The 20,453-nt window shown below is 37.6% G+C and overlaps 1 protein-coding gene across 2 annotated transcripts in view; it reads right to left on the reverse strand.

Annotated features, from left to right (window-relative positions):
* LOC6564660 (interference hedgehog) overlaps nt 1-20,057 on the reverse strand; it is a 42,513-nt gene extending 22,456 nt beyond the window's left edge. The window contains exons 1-2 of one of the 2 annotated variants that reach the window (XM_043216045.1): nt 19,932-20,057; nt 18,700-18,948 (exon numbers count right to left, since the gene is read on the reverse strand). The gene's annotated coding sequence lies outside the window, so the exon portion shown is untranslated. The remainder of the gene's footprint in view (nt 1-18,699; nt 18,949-19,931) is intronic. The other variant, XM_043216046.1, reaches the window with a different exon arrangement.
* Between the last annotated feature and the right edge of the window lie 396 nt (nt 20,058-20,453).

A 20,453-nucleotide genomic window follows, 5' to 3' on the forward strand; every position in this document is an offset into this window, starting at 1 on the left:
TAGAGTCACATAGAATGTTTAATTTCTTGGAGTGTATTTTGCTAATAGCCATGATTAAATTTGCATTGTTTGCACAAGTTCGGCTATAATCCAAAGCCGAAAGTTGGTCAAGTTAAGAGCATCAACGTGCAGCCTTTGTTGCATGAGAAAGTCAACTTGATAAACTTTTTACTGCCTTGCATTGCTATAGATAATAACTGTCTGGATATATACATATGTATGTATAAGTTTTTCTATAGCTACCGTTATCTCGTTGCATATGGAGCAACGATCACTGGCAAACTGTTGGCTTAATTCCCTTAAGACCTGCTAATAAGCAAAGAGCTTCGCCTGCCAATGATAAAAAGGGTTTGCATTTAAGACAACCATCCCCTAACCGCAACCCACCACCCCTTTTCGTTAGTGGACTCCGTGGGGCTGTCTCAATTTGCGTCAGACAATGTTTTTTTTTTTGTTTTTTATCTGCTTGTTTGTTTGTTTTATATTACTTTTTGTTTGCGTTTCGTGTGTAATTCAAAACGCGAGCCAACTTCTTGGGTTACCTGCGGGCAGCTAAAAAATAAATATATATGAATGACCAGGGCCATTGTCATATTTGTTGCCTTCCAACTGCCTGCGCCTAATATGTTCATTAATTTTAATTATGCATAAATAGCCAGCGATACACAAACAGCAACAAGAGTAAAAACTAAAAACCAAAAGACAAACACAAGAAACTAAAACACAAATATGAAAGGAATATGAAATTGTGTGAATACCCTTGTACCCCATTTATCAATCAGCTATCACCTATGTATATCAACTATATTGGTTTGAGTATATTGCAATAAATCTGTATGATATGAACATTTCTACATTCTTACTTCAAAAGGGAAAAACATTTGGAGCATGTCTGTACATTGTACAGGGAAGTTATAGCATTTGTTGAAGCTATAAAATCGGATATAAAGTCTTAAAAAATGTGAGTTTAATCCAGACACGTACATATATTTCCCAAAAATTATCCATTTCTTTTCCGGTTTCGCAAATTGCTGCATATCTATAAAAGTGATTAAATTTACTCAAGCTATAAAATCAGACAAAATGTACTTAACAGTTGACTTTAATCAAGAACTATATATATTCATAAGCTATCGATTCCGTATTACCATAGCAGATAAATGATATAATATTAAAATCGATCTGATTGCAGCATTATGGAATGCTCTGATACCACTTGATAACAGATGAAAAAGATAATCAATAATTTATCTTTTGAATTTTGTGACTCAAGCTCAAAGACTTTGAAAGATTTCTGATTTTTCGGAGCGTGACAATATTTAAAAAACGTTAACGTTAATCTTTGAATTTGATCGCTGTAGCTTTAGCCTTATCGATTTGCACTTATCGATGTTATCGATTTTAAAAAGTAATTATGCCAAAATTGAGCTAATGTAACTCACATATTATTTGTCGGAGCTTATGTGATTCAAACGCGTTACACATTGGTTATGAAAGCCGTAATACTCCACTTCCTAAATATCAAAAACAAAAAAAAAAAACCTTTCGAAATTCATCATGAAAATTTGATACTTCAAATATTTTTTGTGTGGCTAAAGGAATGGTGACGGAGCTTATGCTTCGAATGAATGTTTTTTTGTTTTTGCTTTTTTTTTTGTGTTTAGTTTTTGCTCAAAAACTCTCTCGACCCATTCAGCGCACATTTTCGCCCCCAGTGACTTGACGGGATGCCGTTCAAAACGTGGCCCGATATTGGTTTACAATTTCATTACGTGTGAATGTCTGAATATGAGTATATAAGTGCGTGTGTGCTTTTGTGTGTGTGTGTGTGAATACATACTCGTCGAAATTGCATGCACTTGTAAAAAAAAAAAGTAGCAAAAGGCCGAGAAACATGGGAAATGTTTCCAAACACACAAAAAGTTTGTTGCCAATTTGGTCAACGCGTAAATTGAGCTGTAAATAGCAGCAGAAATCACAAAGGGGGGAGAAGAGACCAATGGGGGGGTTAAGAAGTAGACGAAGAGGAAGAGGAAGAAGAAGCAGAAACAGAAACAGCAGCAGCAGCAGAGGCGGAGTAGACTGAAACTGGCGTCTGGCCAAATATAAACAAAACGTGATATAAAAATCACATAAGAGAAGAAACAAAAAAAAAAACACAAAAAAAAAAACAGAAAAAAAAAACTCAAATTAATTATTCAATTAAGCACGCGTCGTTGTCCGCTGATTGTTTGTTGTTGTTGCTGTCACTGGCTATCATAATCATAAACAATTACACGCAACAATGTCTGCATTAACACCAACAACAACAACAACAGCAGGAAGGGGCATGCAGTAATTATGTGGCAAAATATCAATTTGATAGGTCCGCAACAGTTGTAGCAAGTAGCTCTTCCAAAAGGCTATCAAAGATGGATTCTGTAGAAAAAAGAATTCCCGCACAATTCGCTGTTATTGCAAAACAAATAAAACAAACAAAAAACAACAACAAAAACCAAAAGCAACGAAATGAAGATTTCCCGGCTGCTTGCATTTTACGACATTTTTCACATGAAAAATGCAATTGATGCCGAACAGTCAGCGACGTTGTGGGCGCAAGTGGGGCGTGGCAGAGAGGCTAGCCGAATGCAACAAGCAAACACAACTCAAGGAAATTGGAAACCCAGTGGCAAAAAAAAAAAAACAACAACAACAACAAAAGGCAAACTCTCAGAAGCAAACACTTGTCGTCGATTCGAATGGAAATTCAGATCCAGACTCAAGTTATACGATTTTTGAAAGAAGCAGAAGTTTTGGTTTTGTGCATATTGAATATATGTATTCATATATACATACGAGTATATATATATATATGTATGTATAAATATATATGTATAACTGACTCTCGCATTGCAAACCACTCGACTGAGTTTTGAGCCACGAATCTTCGAGTTAAGAAAGTGTTTTTCCTGCAAATAACTGATGGATTCAAGCGAGGCAACTTAACCGATTGAATTTCAGAGCCACAAATGAAATTCAACAGTTTCAACGAAACGAAAAGAAATAATACCCTTATTCGAGCAGCTGCTTCGAAGAGTGTTATTTTCATTGTAAATAAATTCCTTTGATTCCTGAAGGAACAATGTGAATAATAAAAACAATGGATTTGATATGAAACTTGTTCGCATTGTTCCTTCAGGAATCAGAAACAGTATCATTCACTTTGTTTTCTCTTTAATCAAAATAATTTATTATATTTATTCAATATTCATTTATTCCTACCTTAATCGGCTGTAAAATAGATTTGTATTTCTTTCAGTTAAAACTTGGGATGCGCTTTGGAAACTTTATCTACTTCAATCATTGTTTGAACTCTATTTCAAATACAAACGTGCCATTTATTTTAGTATTAATTTTGTCACTAAAATAATCATTTTGGCAATGAAAAAACGTGTTTTTGTTTCTTTTTTTTTTTTGGGAATTGGTTAGTTGATTGATAACTGTTTCTCTCACACGCTCACACACACGCACACACACTCAGAGAAGACTTTCATGCGAATCATTTTCCCAGTTTTACGACTTCTTTCTCGTGTTTAAGTTAAGATTTTGAGTGAAGAAAAAATCAGATTTGATGATCTCATGCTAAGCTTAGCTTTTAACAGCGCCCATTAAGTTTGACCCAGCGCCACTCCCATCGGGGGCATTAAGTATTACATTATTACATGCGATTTTAGTCGATTTCTCGAGTCGGTTCTTCAACAATTTCTATTCTTAGTTTCGGTTTTTATTTAAACGATTCTTTTCTTCTCTGGTTCTTTTAGTGTTTTGCATTAAGTTATTTTTTTCTTATTTTTATTTTTTTTTTGTTTGGCTTTAATTTGTTATCGGGAAAAATGTAAAAGCGAAAAACTAAGACACACACACCGAAAACCCGCATCGTCATTCCCCCCGCTCTTTGTCAGATGCCTTTTGTATTTTTATATATTTGCGTCGTGGTTTTTATTGTCGCGCGGCTGCTCTTTCAATTTTATTAGATCATATTATCTATTTTGGTACGACAAATTTGTAATTTAGATCGGACTCAACGACGACGACGACGACGACGCCGACGACGATGCCGACACTTAACCAACCAGTCAGGTAAGGGAAAGGGGTCAACTCTAACCGTTATGGGCTTTTAATTAATTGGCATTCGGTTATTTAATTGAAGCAGCCGAAAGCAAATAACAGCAACAACACCAACAATGAGAACATCAATAGCAACAGCAAGAGTTGCTCCCACAGTAAGTGATGCGTAAAGAACCCACTACTACCCCCCATACAAACCCCCCTCCCCCTTACCCCACCCTCATAGCCACTCAAATACCTAACTGCCTGTCTACCCTAACCTTAATCGATGATCGACCAGACTGCTCCACATAACGCATTGTCTCAATTGAAAGTTCGTTAGTTGACTGTGATACTCTGCCCAAAGTGGGGGATGTTATGATATTCGCAGGAAATATCTTGATTGTTAATCTTCAACTTGTGCGGATCGTCAGCACTATAATATGTCCTAAAACTGCATCAAAAATGTACCTTGTTTTGTTCCATAACTTCTTATTTAAAGTCAACCATGATCAAACGAGTGTTCTAATGTATTTTATGGCTTGAACAAATCAGGGCTCGAACACTGAGCTTACAGATTATACAAATTGCATTTCATTAAAAGTTATGAGCTATATTTAAAATCGGGGGGAAATCTAAATCTATATTCCGAATTATATTCAATCTAAATCATCATCTAATCAAATTTTATTCAAATTTAAGCACCAGCTGCGAGCTATAACCAAAATCAAGTTTAGGTTTCTTGGGTTATCAACTCGCTTAATCTAATAATCTAATTAATTATACCAAATCAAAGAGCAACAATTCAATTAGAGTATTTGACACGCCTGCTAAGCGAAACTATTTTTTTTTTTTTTTTTGTATTGTATTTGATTTGTTTGATTTTGTTTCAATTTTTTGATGGACGATCGTCGATGGCTGGGTTTTCGATGGATCCCATATGGTAGCTCTTTAGTTCTTGGATCTTTATCGGGTTGCTTCGATTACAGAAATTTTGTGGCGCTGCTTTGTTGCTTGTTGTTTGCTGTTGTTGTTGTTGTTGCTCTCGTTTACTTTTCACATGAAATGCAATAAACCCAATTTATTTTTTGTTTTTATTTGTTTCATTTATTTACTCGCCCGGACGTGAGACGCCTCTTTCTTTCGTTGTGTGTGTGTGTGTGTGTGTATGTGTGTGTGCCTTAGGTTGCGCCCCAATTTAAAATAGGGAGTAGCGAGGCGGGGAGTTTGCCTTATCAGCGAATTGAATCGGCGTACAACAATGTTTTTATCACGTAATTTCGGACTTGAAAATACTGTACAAATTTTTCAAATAAATCGTTAGGCAGAAGCAGATGCGGAGGGTAGTCGAGGAGAGTGGAGGGAAGGGCTTCAATAGGTGTGCACTTTTTGAGCTTATCAACGTGTCAATGTGCCCCAAAGCGAAATTGAAAAGATTCGCTTGAATGCTTGGGCATTCTTAAGGTTTTAAGCGACTGCGATTCGAAAGAATTCAACGTTCTACTTCTAAGGAACTCAAGTAATTTCTGTACGTTTGGATGTGTTGAGTTGATCTAGCTCGATATCTTCCTATAGTCACAGTCAGGATGAATAAACTATCACTGTGTGCTTTTGTCCATGTAGTCCTCCAAACAGCCCAAGGTAGTCAAGTTTGGATATATATAGGGTCATTCAATTCATTTTATGCACTTTCAAAAGTCTCAAACAGCTTTTTTAAATACCATATCTTTTCTAAAATAAATTTACCTTGAATCTTTCTATCAGTATGCTAGGGACCAAACTCGATCTTACCACATATTTCTAGATATATAAAGGGTAGTCGAGAGCCCTCTCTCTCCCTCTCTCTCTCTCTCTCTCTCTCTCTCTCTCTTAAAACAAACCAGATCATCTCTTACGTTTTCCTTTCTTTGGAGCTGCTCGAGCTCTTTAGGAACGTGGGGTATATAAATGACAGGTTTAGTAGCTGACCAGAAAATATGTTGAATAGGTTGTCCTTGGGTAAAGTTATGAGCAGGCAGAGTCGGAAGCAATTAGCGAAGACGCTGCTGTTGATGGGGACCCAGGCAAGAAGCGATGAACGGAAGAAACCAAGAAGAACTTAAGACCTAAACAGAATAGCAGGGAGGCCTGCCTAGAAGGGTCCGAGGCCAAAGTGAACATCGCAGTCTCAATGCTCAATGATCGCAATGAGCGATGCTTTGGAATGCAGTCAACTGGTTGCTTGTTGCAAGTTGTTGTTGCCGGTTGTTGTTTGTTGCCAGTTGTTGTTGCTGCTGCTGCTGTTGTTATTGTTGTCGTTGCCCGTTTCCAGTGAAATGAAACGGGCTATGAGCTAAAGAAAAGGTAAAGAAAAACAATCAATGAAAAGGTTGCCCGACTGTCGACTAATCGTACCCCTTCCTATCCCCCAACCCGCCCTTTCAACATTGTTTAGCATCTTTTGGTATGCGTTGCCAAGGTGAACCAACGAATAAGTTGCAGCGACAATAACAAAAACGTGACTTGAACTCCTCAGATCCGTTTCAGACTTAACTTTGACTTAACAGGCTATAAGTCTGTCCACAAGTTGAACTATATGCGATGCGAATGCGGATGTTGCAACAACAGCAGCAGCAGCAGTCACTGCCCCATTGTAGCCTGTAAATTAAAGGCTTTCGTCAAGTGGAGATAAAGTCGTCAAGTCCAATTTATAAAGGTATATAAGCAGATAAGCAACAATTGGTCCATATAGGTCTGTATATATCTAGTAATTATTACTAGAAGAAAGAAATATTTCTAAAAATTGGAAAGACTTGCCCTAAATCGAAAATCTCAGTGCTCAGTGGGAAGTCAATCAACTAAAATCGTAATTTTTTTAAATTAAATGATATGTTTTTATAAACTATCTCAACGATGTCTGAAATCGTAAAATACTAATGCTTATTAGTAATATTAGAAACTTAACTAAACTTGTAAACGTATGTTTCAACAAAACACCCTAGAAAGTCAAATGTTTTTTTTCTAAATTTTAGAACATTCCTAAGCAAATTAAGAAAAGAAAAACACTGCTTCTTAGAAATATACTTTCTGAACAACCTTGGCGTCGAAAGATTGGCGAATTTCGAAAATGTTGGGCGAATATTTGTTTGCCTGAGTGTACTGTGTACGAGAGTACAGAGTATCTACGAGTCGTTCAGTCTCTGGCCAGAGTCTGGAGTGCATCTCGACTTGTTATAATGAAGCAGTTAAAATGTAGCCGATGTCGTTGAATAGCATCGTTAACCTTCAGCATGCAACCGCCCGCAGCCACTGCCTCTCTGATTCGGCCTCTGTCTCTATCTCTCACACCCATTCCCGTTCTCATTCCTCCTCTCTCTCTCTCTCTCGCACACACACACACACACAAACACACACACACACTCTATGTTACTCTTTCGCTGACTGTGCCTCAGGTAGCGCATTTAATAGATACAGAAACAGTTTCAGTTTCAGATTCAGGTTCAGTTTCGTCTTTTACATCTTTCGGTCTGCTTTTGTGTGGGCGTCATAGCAGAAGAAGAAGAAGACAAGCAACAACAGCAAACAACAAAAACAACAACAAGAACAACAACAACAACTGTTGCTGTTGAACTTTGTGTGGCATCGCGTCGCCTATTTATGAATGAAAATGCGCTTGGCGTGGTGTTTAAACCCGCTCAACGAAAACGCACCACAATCGACTGTCTAGCCACTGAACTAAACTGAACCGAACCGAACCGAACTGGGCTGGGCTGGGCTGTGCTGAGCTGGGCTGAGCTGGTGGTTCATCTTTGTTATGAGGTTTCCATGAATGAGCTACCGTTTTCGGGTGATTATACCCTAAACCTATTAAAAATGCGTAAAGTGGGTATAATGACGTTATGCATGAGCATGTTACAGGCATATGGAAGCTTCCCAGATAAGGTATATATACCTGGCATGTCTCTCTGTCTATCTCAGAGATCAAATTTAATATTCAAATAGAAGTTCTCGTGTACTACGCACATATCGAGATATATATATATTTATATATACCTACAACTGTAGAAATTGGTTCAGTATTGGATAAGAAAAACCCAACTTATAGTTTATAACGTATTCTCATATTGATCTTATGTATGTGTGAGAAAGTGACAGTATGATAACCGATATATATATATACATCAAATATATACAAAATTCAAGTCGCTGATTTCAGTTCATGCTAGGTTCTGGGTATCTTGTAGTCGATATCTCGCGACTACAGCATTCATACTTGTTTTATTGTTCTGGTGTTGCAACGCCTGACCGCCATCTTCTATTAACATACCTGAGAGACAGAAGGAGAGAGAAACAGAGACAGAGAGAGAGAGAGAGTGAGAGAGATGCCAGTCCCCTTTACTCCCCACTCCCATGGCATATCACATGGTTGAATGGGTTCCGCATTGCTCCGAGCGTTGGCCGTAAATGGCGTCGATGTCAAATTAACAACAAATGGGCAACAAATTTGCGTTCGTTTTTGCTAGATTCCCCAACTAGATTCCACTCACGTTCCCCGGTTTCCCAGTTCCCCTGGTTCCAGCGTTACCATTTTCGTTCCGGCCGAGCACACAAAGTGCAATAATGAGCTGATTATCCTTCAAAAAACAAGTTTCAAGTTGGGCCTTAAAGCGTTCACTTTATATTATTTATAAATATCCAATAAATAATCGAACATGTCTAAGACTCACTGAGAAGTGAAGTTCCCAAAACCATAAAGAGTTAAATGCTCTAACTTATTTATGTTGGTGATCCTTCCAAAATTCAAATTTAAGACAATCGAATTTATAAGTTACTCGGAACTTAAACCCTAATTGACCCAAGAGCAAATAGTAATTTTTAGGTTGATCTTCATACAATAAGCCTTCATTGTTTTAATTTTTTTTAACAACTGCCAACTTTTCGTTGCACAACTATTTAATAGAGATTTAACCTTAAGCAATATTTGAATCTTAGTACAATAAGTCGTGTTTGTTTCGTCCACAAAACATTCTCAGAGATTCCGTAATACCTCTATGTCAAATATTTGTAATGCCCTTAGCTACATCTAGAGCTGACAACAGTTACAGGCAATGTTAATGTTCGACCTGATTCATAATCTTAATCTTTATAGAATCAGTTGTCTTAGTACATTTTGTCTAAGCCCTTGCTTTCTTAGCCCATTCAATGTGATAATCTTGGGAAAAGCCTTTCCGGTAGCATTTTGAAATGAATGAAACTCAACATAGAAACGAAGACAATACTTGGAACAGTTTGATTTCACATTGGAATGTGATCTACACACGCACGCACACACACACACACACACGTGCGAGTTTAGCTTGAGTGGAAAAGCAAATGGTTAAGTTCGCAAAGCTGAAATTTGCAGCAGCACTTGGATATTTTTTTCTTTTTTTCCTCTAGCTAATCATTTACTTTCAAAAATAAAAAATAAAAATGAGGCTGAAACGGCAAATGATGCCATGACTCTGACTCCCATGATGCTAGGCCGGCGCCCGAGGGGGGATCTAATGAACAACATGAAGAAAAATAAATAAATAATACAAGAAATAAAACCAAAAATTAATGGATATCTAAGGCAGGCAGAAGACTAAATACCCTTATTGACCGCAGTCAAACCGCCGATATCTAACTTTCACAATATAAAAAAAACCCAAGGATTGTTCCTATGAAAGCTATATGATATAGAGATCCGAAGTCGATAACCTCTAGATAAGGTGAGGAGTTTGGATAGGATAACTTGATGAACTATATAGTTTGTGATAGTAGAAATCATGTATCAGCCGATAATTCCTATGAAAGATATTTGAGGAGCTTAATAATCAAAGATACCCGATCCAAACTTATGCGTATTATTAGCAAAAAAGTTATTCATACCAGAACTCAAATTTCGAGCGATTGTTTTCTGCAGCTATATGATTACTATATCAGCTACAAATCATCTGATCCCAATGATTTTAATTCCAAATGCCAATAAACAAAAAACAATAACTCAACTTAAGTATATATGTCCATATATTTATAGGCCTGATCGGCATAAGGTTTATTCGGCCAAGTATATTTCTTAAATATAGATCTCCTTTAAAAGGTTACAAGCCTCACGGTAAATTTATAATACTCATCACAAGGGTATGAAAATGTAAACTCGCCGGTTTCTGCTTTCTATGCACGCAGTTTGAGTTTTGGCCAGTGGTTTAGACTGCTCCGATTCAAGTGTTCATCTGTTCCGACTTCGACTCCGACTTTGACTCCGATTTCGACTTCGACTTCGGCTCCGATTTGGAGTTAGAGTTCGAGTGCGACTTGGACTGCTGGACTTTGTGGACCACTCTGCTGCTTATCATGAACGCTGATCTATGACTCGGCGCAACTTGGTGCGACTTGGCGCAGCTCGCTTGAACTCATTTTCTAATTGCCCCACGGTGAGGAATGTCTGTTTGTCAGTCTGTCTGTCCGTCTGTCTCTCTATTCATTTGTGCGCGCTTGGCTCGACTCGATGTTGTAGGCCATTCTCTGGTATGTGTTTATTACTTCCCAATCCCCCAAACTGCCCAATGCCGCCGCCTTGCCACCAACAGCGGCCTCTCCGGCTGAGAGTTACACTCATAAAAAAATCGCCATTTATTTGGCGCCAATGCTTGATCACCAGATTGCTCAAAAAGTAAATTCCGAAAATTTAAGGTGCTGGATTTCTGAAAAGTAAAGCTTGCATTTCTAACTTTCAGTTGTTGCTGTTTTCTTTGTGTATATAGTGAAGAATTCTTCTGTATGTTTATAAGCTTTAAAATTAGCTAAACTCCGATTTAAAAGTCGATCCAGCAAATTTCATTATTTGATTCAGAATTTTAGAAAAGATTTTTTCTAGAAATTCGAGTGTACATTCCTACTTTTTAGAAATATTAATAATAATAACTTAATTGTCGATTTAGGGCAAGCCAATAGAAAAATATAAAAAATGTAGTTTCTTAATATTTACAAAGTATTTCTAAAAACAGGTAAGACTGTCTAGTTTGTACTCATTTGTGGGGCAATTTTTTTCTGAGTGTACCACACAGGTTTAATTACCCCAGCGAAACTCAATCGGAATCTTTAACTGTGGATCTGGTTGTCGCAGCAGCAGCAGCAGCAGCAACAGCATTTGCATGCAAGTTTTTTTCTTCTTATTTTTTGCCCACAAGGGTATGGGAGTGGAAGGGGAGAGGGGGGGTTAGGTTTGTTTTTAGCTGTATTGCGTCTGCTATTTTAATTGAGTTCACAAACACGCTGAACTGACCCCAACACACACACACGCACACATACACACACACAGCTGGCGATGACAGCTACGTGCTGTGCACAGACCCCAAGTCCCCAAGCAAACGAAAGAGAGATAGGCAAAGAGATAGAATAGATAGACGGATAGCCATGTATGAAGATAGTTAGTTTGGCTTTGGCTTTGGCTTTGGCTTTGGACTACATGATGTCTTTGGATTATTCAATCTGTTCACACATTCAGCATTGTGAGAAATTAATACATCATCATCAGACAATATCAACGATGCCTTTCACGTTTCACTTCTCATCTATTCCAAGTTTTCCGTCTCTCTCTCTCTCGCTTTCTCTCTCACACACTCACACACGCACACGCACTCACTGTGTGCTAAGGCTTCACATTAGCTCTAATTAAATTTGCCTTTGCATTTACACTGTAATATAACTATCGCAATTGATTACAACTGTTTGTCTGTTTATTTTCTTTATGCTGTTTTAAGCAGTATATATTGTTAAGGGATATATATATACGATATATATAAATATGAGTGGTATGTGGTTAACATGAAACAAGAAGAAAGCTAAGCTCAAAGTTTAAATACCCAACATTTCATTTCGTATTTTATTAATTTATTTCCATTATGAAGAAATATATTCGCAACAAGTGTCTATGCTTTATTTGGGATAGAAATTTAAAGTGTATTTTTTATTGAAAATAATAGTTCTCAATTATATATAAATATAGAGCCAAAGTGCTATTGCTGGTGAAAATTTTACTTTAAGTTTATTTTTTTATACAAATATAGCTTTGGAATGATTTCGTTGATTCTACAGATAGCCAGACTCGACTGATCAAGAATATATATGTATGTACATACACTTTAAGGGGTCTAAGATGTGTCCTTCAACAAAATTATTAATCACCCGGCAATTTCGAGCTTGATTTTTCTTCAGTTTCATAGAAAAAGAAATGGTTCCCTTTTTCTGGGGAATACCTTGTTCGCTATATAATATTAACTAAGGCTAGACTGTATGGGATTTCAGTCTGTTAGCAGACTATGGAGACTATGCATAATTGTAAGTAAGTCGACTTCCAGCTAGGTTGTCCTGTCTGCAGCTACCTAAAATAGTAGTATAATGATGTCGACCTGTGTCTGTGTCTGCTCTTTACCTGTGTCAATGTCAACTTCAGCGCTAAATTGTCGCTTATTAAATGTCGCGCTCACCCTCAACCCCGCCTCGCCCTTGCCAGCACCCTCGCCCTTGCCGTCGCTATCCCTCTCACTCTCGCTCTCATTTTCTGTCTCACCCTCTTTGGTTATTTTTTTGTTGTCTGAATTGAATGGAACGCGACTGAGCTACTTTATCAGACTGAATTCCACGTAATGTCTGTTGTCTGTTGTATGTCTGCCGAAAATTATGACTTGTTTGGAAGTGCAAATAGCTCACTTCCTGTCTGTTTCTCATCTGCTGTGCACACACACACACACACATACCCCTCGTCATGTTGTCTTCTTGTCGCTGTCGTCGCGCAGCCGCAAAATACTTTGATTGCTGTTGTTTGCTGCTGCTGCTGCTGCTGTTGTCGCCGTCACGGCCCGACGATGGTCCCTGATAAGAACCAACCATAGCGTTCCCCATTTTAACCATTCGCATTCCCATTCCCATTCCATACCCACTCCCAATATCCTCGTCGCGATAACATCTCGTTCGCTACGTGCTACTGGGTTAGCTTTTGTTTGCTCTCCTTTCTCATCTTCTTCGTCTTGTCTTCCTTCAGTGGTCCGTGCTTCGTGCTCAGCGCTTAGTTCTCGTTTTCGGCTAGGCTTCTGTTTCGAACTCGAATTCGAGTTCGGATTCGGATTCTCAAGGTTCAAATCAAATCGAAATTGTTCGAATGAATACAACTAGTATTGCAAAAGTGTCCAAAATATCGCCACGAATATAAAGAGAAAAGTCAAATAATTCTGGAAATAATATTGCATGGATATTTTATTATTCTCTTCACTTTTGTGCTATTTAAAACCGTGTTGATCTTGGTAACTATCAGATTATTATAATGGAGTTTTATCTGAATGCGATTTTCGATGCGCCAGAGTTGCCATTTTCTTGGTACATATTACCACTAAAACTTTTCTTAGAATATACTATTTCTTCTACTTCTAGCAATAGCATAATCCGATTGCGAGTAGATCGTGTATATATAACAAAAAAATAGCTAAGGAATTTTGCGTTGATTTTCTCAGTTTTGTCCGCAAACTTATAGTAATTCTAAAAATGATTTATTTTATATTTAATATATATTTATTTTTTATATACCGAAATTAATCAATTGACATTTAAAACCAGAATCGAAACCGAAACTACAAACGAATTCGATTTAGTTCATTAATTTCAACATATCATGTTTACTTTAACTTTAAAAATTGGCATTATTTCAGATTAAAGCAAAATGTTAGCTACTTTTTACAACAATAGGGGAGATTTTCACTGAATTTCCTTGTTTCAGTGGTTTTTATGCGTAAACTGTGCAACAGGTTATCACAATCTCGATCACAACATTAAAATATTTCAAATGAAAACAAAGTTAACTAACATTAAAAAAAAACTTAATTTTTATATATTTTCAGTGGGTTTGCGCAAACTTTTAGTAACTTTTGTTCAGCATTGGCAACTCTGGCATAGGCATCCACACTTAGTGTATACTTCGATCACAGCCACACACTTTGTTTTTTTGTTGTGCGTGTGGGCGTGTCATCGTCGCAATTCACAACATATGCTATCACATTACGTAGATGGCCTGTAATGCGCTTCCGTTTTCCAGCAGGTAATTGCCACAGCAGCCCTGGCTATTTTGAGTGAGGGAGGGGATGGAGCACGGAGAGGGAGGGGGGGCGTGTGAGGGCAGGCGGAGTTTGCGGCACAGCAAAGGCGCCGATGCCGCTTAGCGAACGGCGTTTTTTCGGCTCATTTGTAGCCGCTACTTAAGGTCGCCTGAGATTCGGTTTTGTTTTTTCGATTTTTTTTTGGGCAGATACCAGCAATTATACTTCCGCTAAGGGGCGGGAAGGAAAAGAAATAAGAAACAAAAAAAAAAATAAAAAAAAATATAAAGAAAAACGTTGGATCCGAAAGCGAATACGATACCGAAACCGAAGCCAAAAACCCAAGTTGGTTCGTTCATTCGTGCCTCATTCAGTGATCGAGCACGCATTCATTCATTCATTCACGCATTCATTTATTCATTCATTCATTCATTCATTCATTCATGTAGTGTTGATTGCCAGCTTTTTGTCTTTTTGGGGGCAGCCTCTGTCGCATCTCTCTCTCTCTCCCTCTCTGTATCTGTCTCTATGACTCTCTTGGGGCGGCATCTTCTTCCTAGTGCAAAAAGCACGAAAACTCAAAACTCAGCTTTGCAGACGAGAAGGATACCCTGTAGGCAGGTTTTATATTTGTAAGAATTGCCGCATTCAGATTGTTAAAACTTGGACTGGATATATATGAGATCAATTTTTGGACCTACTCAAATAGAGATTTGAGAGTGACAAGCACAAACAGACAATTTGATATATCTGCATATACAGTTGCGGAAAAAATAATAGCACCAAAACTTTTCTTTTTTGTAAGTTTAAAGAAAGTTTTTGGAAGTGGAAGAAGACTCTTAAAAAAATGTGAGAAAGAAAAAATTTACATATTATGAAAGAGGAAAAAAATTAAGAAAATAAATAGTGGAACCACTCTTCAAATCTGCACACGATTTTTATAAAGTGTATATATGCTATATATATATATGTATATATATATATATTTGTTAATTGAAAAGAGTTCCAGGAGCAGAAATAATTGTAATTTATAAGCGGAATGCTAAACAATATATTTAAAAAGTAAACACTTTTTATATATTTGTAGGGTTTTTCTTGAACGATTTGTAAATTGTACGGGGAATAAAAACAAAGAAAGAATAATATAAATAAAAATGAAAAATAAAACGCCAATAGTTATACGAAATGCGGCAAACAAACAAGAACCAAATCCAAAATTTTTTGTTTTGTTTTGGGTGTTTTTTTTTTGTATCTTCAGTTTATCTTTTGTGGCCGACATTAATCATAATTTTTGGGGCTTCTATCGCCGAGCGTGAAATAATTTTTATGCGCCGCTTTTACGGAACGAACACAACATCCGAGATGCGAGATCCGAAAAGGTGTCAATCGCTAATTTGACTTGATGAGAAATGCGGAGAACACAGAACTGAGAACGGAGAAGAAAAAAATAGAGAGGAGAGAGCAGAGAATTGTGTGAATGGATTGAGAATGCAAAAGTGAGGAGAAGAAGAGGAGATGCTTTGTGTTTTTGCAATTAGCAAATGCGCCAAATGCTATCGATCGTCAAAATGGTGCAAGGTCATGGGGTCATGGGGTCGGGTCGTTATCGGAATGAGAATACAAAAACAACAGCATAAGTCTCAAGTCACCATGAGTGACTTAAATCAAGCAGCGACGGCTATTGTCGAGATAGTTAATTATCTTGAATTACTACAGGTTGCAATTATTATTTGTTATTATTATTTATACCCCGAATCCATTATGCAAATGTATGTAACAAGCACAAGAAAGCATCTACGACTCCATAAAGTAGATATTTATATAGATTCTTGATCGGCATCATAGTACGAGTCGATCTAGCCATGCCCGTCCACCTGAACAAGTTAGAGGCTTCAAGTTTGAAGTATAAGTTCTCGTAGATACCATACGTAGATTAATCATGTATCATATTATCGAAAATACATTCGAAATCGATAAGAATCGATTACAGTTAGCAGTATAGCCAACAATTTTAAAGATATGTCTTTCCCACCGTGTATTTACATATTGAGCATTTGTACATTTATCAAGATCGGTTAAGAAACAGCAGTAGATAATCGTATATTCATTCACACTCACATGCATGATTTGAATTCAGGGTATCCCCTAATCGAGCTCTCTCTCGACTGGAGTATTCTTCTCCCTCCTTGTAAAGAACAAATGGTTTATTCTCATTCCCATCTTAATCTAACTATCCTCATTAATTAATTAATATATATATAGAAGAAGACTTCAGACAAGCAAATCTGTATGCTCTCCAGTTTCTGGTGAGAAGAAAGTTTTGAAGAGACGATAAATGTATAATGCAACTACTCAATAGGTCATTATAAAATTCCGAAGGGTATTTAACTATATATCATTAACATGGCTCATATCTCAAATTGTTACACAATAATAATAATAATATTAATAATACAAGATCATCTCAATAATACCGCTATGAAATGCCAAAGATACATTTTCAGATATTTGATGCCCACATGAAAACCCAAACTCAGTAGCACGGACAGTGGGACGGACGCATGAACAAGGGGACAGAAAGGGATAGTCTGACCCAAACAGCCGGAGTAGAGCAGTTAACACAGACTCACAACAGACTGAGACAGACAGACAGACAGACAGACGGACAGACAGACAGACAGACGGACAGACAGTGATGACGCAGCAAGTGTACAACTATCTCAAAGACTGAATGGCAACGGGGAATGCAAGCAAACAGAGAGAAGAAAGAGAGAGAGAGAGAGAGGGGACAGAGCGAGAGGGAGAGAGATAGGAATACGGGAACCTGTTGCAGTTTCGTTTTAGCCACTTGAAAAGCAATTTTTTAAAATGTATTTTTCATTTATTGCTTTATTTTTGTTTTTTTTTTACCTTTACCTTTTCCGTGTGGCCCATTCTCATTCCCATTTCCATTCCCAATCCAAATCCATTCGAATTTCTATTCCCATTCTCAGCTGCTTATGCGATTAGAGCAAGAGGAGCTCAGCCCGAATTGAAGCTGATGATGATGCTGATGCTGTCTGCCTGTAGTATGTTTATTTGTTTTGAGAGTCGAGAACAATTCTCTTTCTGAAAACCTTGGCTTGGTCTCAATGGGCGCGGGCAACAATCGAAAGTAATATAATGAAATCTCAGGGAACAGAAATCAACAAGAAACATTGCTCGACTGCAAAAGGAAGATAGAGAGAAAGAGAGAAAGAAAGCGAGAGAATTGACCGACTACACGATACCCTATGTACCCACTTCTAGTTTCACATATACTATATATATATATATATATATATATATATCTTATATGTACATGTTGTATATATTCCGGTATATTCTTCTTCTTCTCAACAGTAGAAATACATCTTCCATTCAGCATACTCTCTTTATTGATCTCATACAAACAATGGGTGCAAGCGAGAGAGAAAAACAAAAAAAAAATATTTGCTTACTCTTCTGTCTGCCTGCCTGCGACGACACTTGCCTTGATTTTTATTATCTTGGGCTTTTCACTAGCACACACAGGTACACAAACACACACACACACACACACACACATGTGAATATTTGTGCATTGTTGCTGCACTGCCTTTTGATTTATTGTTAGCAGGAATAACACAGACAAACAGTGAGAGAGAGAGGGAGAGAGAGAGAGAGAACGGGCTAAAGGCATGCTGCATAGACCAATAACAATAACAACAACAAAAACAACAACTGCATTGTTGCTGCTAAGCACAAATCGCTCTCCCATTTGCTGTCGCTGTTGTTGTTGTTTTAGTTCTTGCATTCCGCACTTGAATATTTTTACCTTTTGCCAAGAATTGTGCGTGACTCTCTCTTACGCTCTCTCTCTCTCTTTCTGTTGCTCTTTTTGTGGGTCTCTGTGTGTGTGTGTGTTGGTTTCTATTCTTGTGCGGGCGCAGCAGCCAACGGCGACGTCGCCGTCGCATTTGTAGACAGTTTATTAATGTTATCAACAGCATGGGGTATGAGGAGATGGGAAGGGGAAAGGGGGTAACTGATCGCTCATTTCGTTTGCATTTCGGCCGCATCGTTGTAGGTAACAACATCAACAACAACAACAACAACAACAATAAATCGTGCAGCTCGTATTACTGAGCGCAGTTGCTGCGCTGCTGCTGCTGATGCTGCCTGGGTTTGTGTCTCTGCTCAAATCAATGTTTAACTGCAAAGCACTTGTTGTTGCTGTTGTTGTTTTTGTTGTTGCCGTTGCTGTTATTTGCAGAAATGGGCCAAAGTCGAGTTAATAAAAAAATAAAACAACAAAAAAACACAAAACTGGTGGCAACTATTGGCCAAAAAAGGACATGACAACATGCGTCGTTCACTTGGCCAGTACAAATTGTCAAGTTGGACGGAACGGGCCAGGTTGCATTTTATGGCCAACTTGTTGACCAGATGAACTACTTTCCAGTCGTGCAATTGCCGTTAGCTGTCGTTGCAAAACAACAAAATATATATATGCTCAACTCACCTGTGTGCTAGGGTTCCAGGATTCCAGGATTTCAAATCGTTGATTGCCGTTGGTTGCCTTCACTTCTCGCACTCCATTGACATATTTGAGTAGAGTGAGAGTGCGAGAGAGAGAGAGAGAGAGCGAGCGCGAGTGAGAGGAGGAGAGCGTTCCTGCTCTGCACAATTGCTGTTGTTGTTATTGTTTTATTTTTTTCTTTTTTTAACCACTTGGTTCATTCACTAGTTAACAGCGATAAAACATGAGAACCTATTTGCAACACATAAAAAAACCAAATCGTAAATTTATTTTATTTAGATCCAACAACAAAAACACAAAATAGAAGAAATAAAGAAAATGCTAAGAAATCGTATTATATTTGTTGGGGGCATTGGAGTCAATTAGTTGATGCCACATCCGTTGGCATTAAATTGGGCAACGGAACATTTCCCAAATTCTACACTCCAAAAAGTTGTTGAGAAAGAGGAAGAGCAGCAAACAGCAGCAGCCGGCAAAACGTAAACCGCAAAAATTGATATTTTTACGGTTATTGTAAATGAATAAATATAATTAATGGCCAAACATTCATTCATTTTTCGTCCAAGAATTATGTTATGAAACATTCGCAATCTATACATCGGTAAATCACTTGTGTGTGAATAAAAATAAATAAATGTGTCTGCTAATAGATCAAGTTGTACATCATTTAATTATACATAATTTTGTTAACCGATTTGTTGTTTTTATGTATTTACGTATGTACATAACTGTGCATTTGAATGTATTTATGTATGCCATCTGTATTTATGTATTTATTCTTTTATTTTTTTTTTATTTACATCATAGATCATACATCATTTAACCCGATCGTACATCATTTCAAGTATTTATGTCATTTTGTTGTCGTTGTTTCGTTGCCTTTTGCAGCTGTTTGCCGGTCGACGATTTAAAAATACTAACAAAATAAAAACACGGGATACACAGAACTACAGAACAAGTATAAATAAAAACCAAAATAAGACGAAATGAAACACAAAAAAAAAAACAAGAAAAAGAAGAACAACAAAAACACAAACAATGCAAACGCTTTAAGCACTTCACACGCACTTTCATTGTAGTTGTTGTTCCTTTTGTTGTTGTTGTTGTGCTTGGATCTGTTTGCAAAGGCAAATTGCATTTGCTGTCATTTGATGTGAAATGATATGAAAACAGGTAGGCGCAGTAGGCAATGCTCTCGTTAGCGTTAGTATTACCATTTATATCATTAATAGCTATTCGCACAATAACAAAACTTAATACAACAAAAAAAAAAAACATTAAAAAAACACTGACGAGAAAGACGCCAAAAAGACGCGTTGGGAAAACCGAATTGAGGCGCACACTGCTGCTGTCAGATAACACACACAACCTGCCACCGCCGCGTCACGTAAGTAACTGAACGAAGACGTGACGCGGCAACAAGACCGGCGAGGGCTTCACGACGCGTTCGGCTTACTTCGTTCGGCTCGCACGAAACGCTTGTCGAGAGCGACGACGATGAATGCGAATGCAATTTTACAATGCTTCTTCTAGGGATCTCACCAACACAAGCGCAGCGCTGCGTTAAGGAAGCTGCGCCTAATGAAGTCACCCACCCTCCCCCAACCCCACATCAACCAGACAATAAACACGTGCATTTTTTTGACATTTTTTTTTGTTTTTAATATTTTTTTAAATATTTTTTTGTTGTATTTTATTTATTGTTATCCACTCAACAGGTTCGTTTTGTATTATAC

This window comes from Drosophila grimshawi, unplaced genomic scaffold, assembly GCF_018153295.1.
Source record: "Drosophila grimshawi isolate 15287-2541.00 unplaced genomic scaffold, ASM1815329v1 contig_848, whole genome shotgun sequence".
NCBI classification, from domain to species: domain Eukaryota; kingdom Metazoa; phylum Arthropoda; class Insecta; order Diptera; family Drosophilidae; genus Drosophila; species Drosophila grimshawi.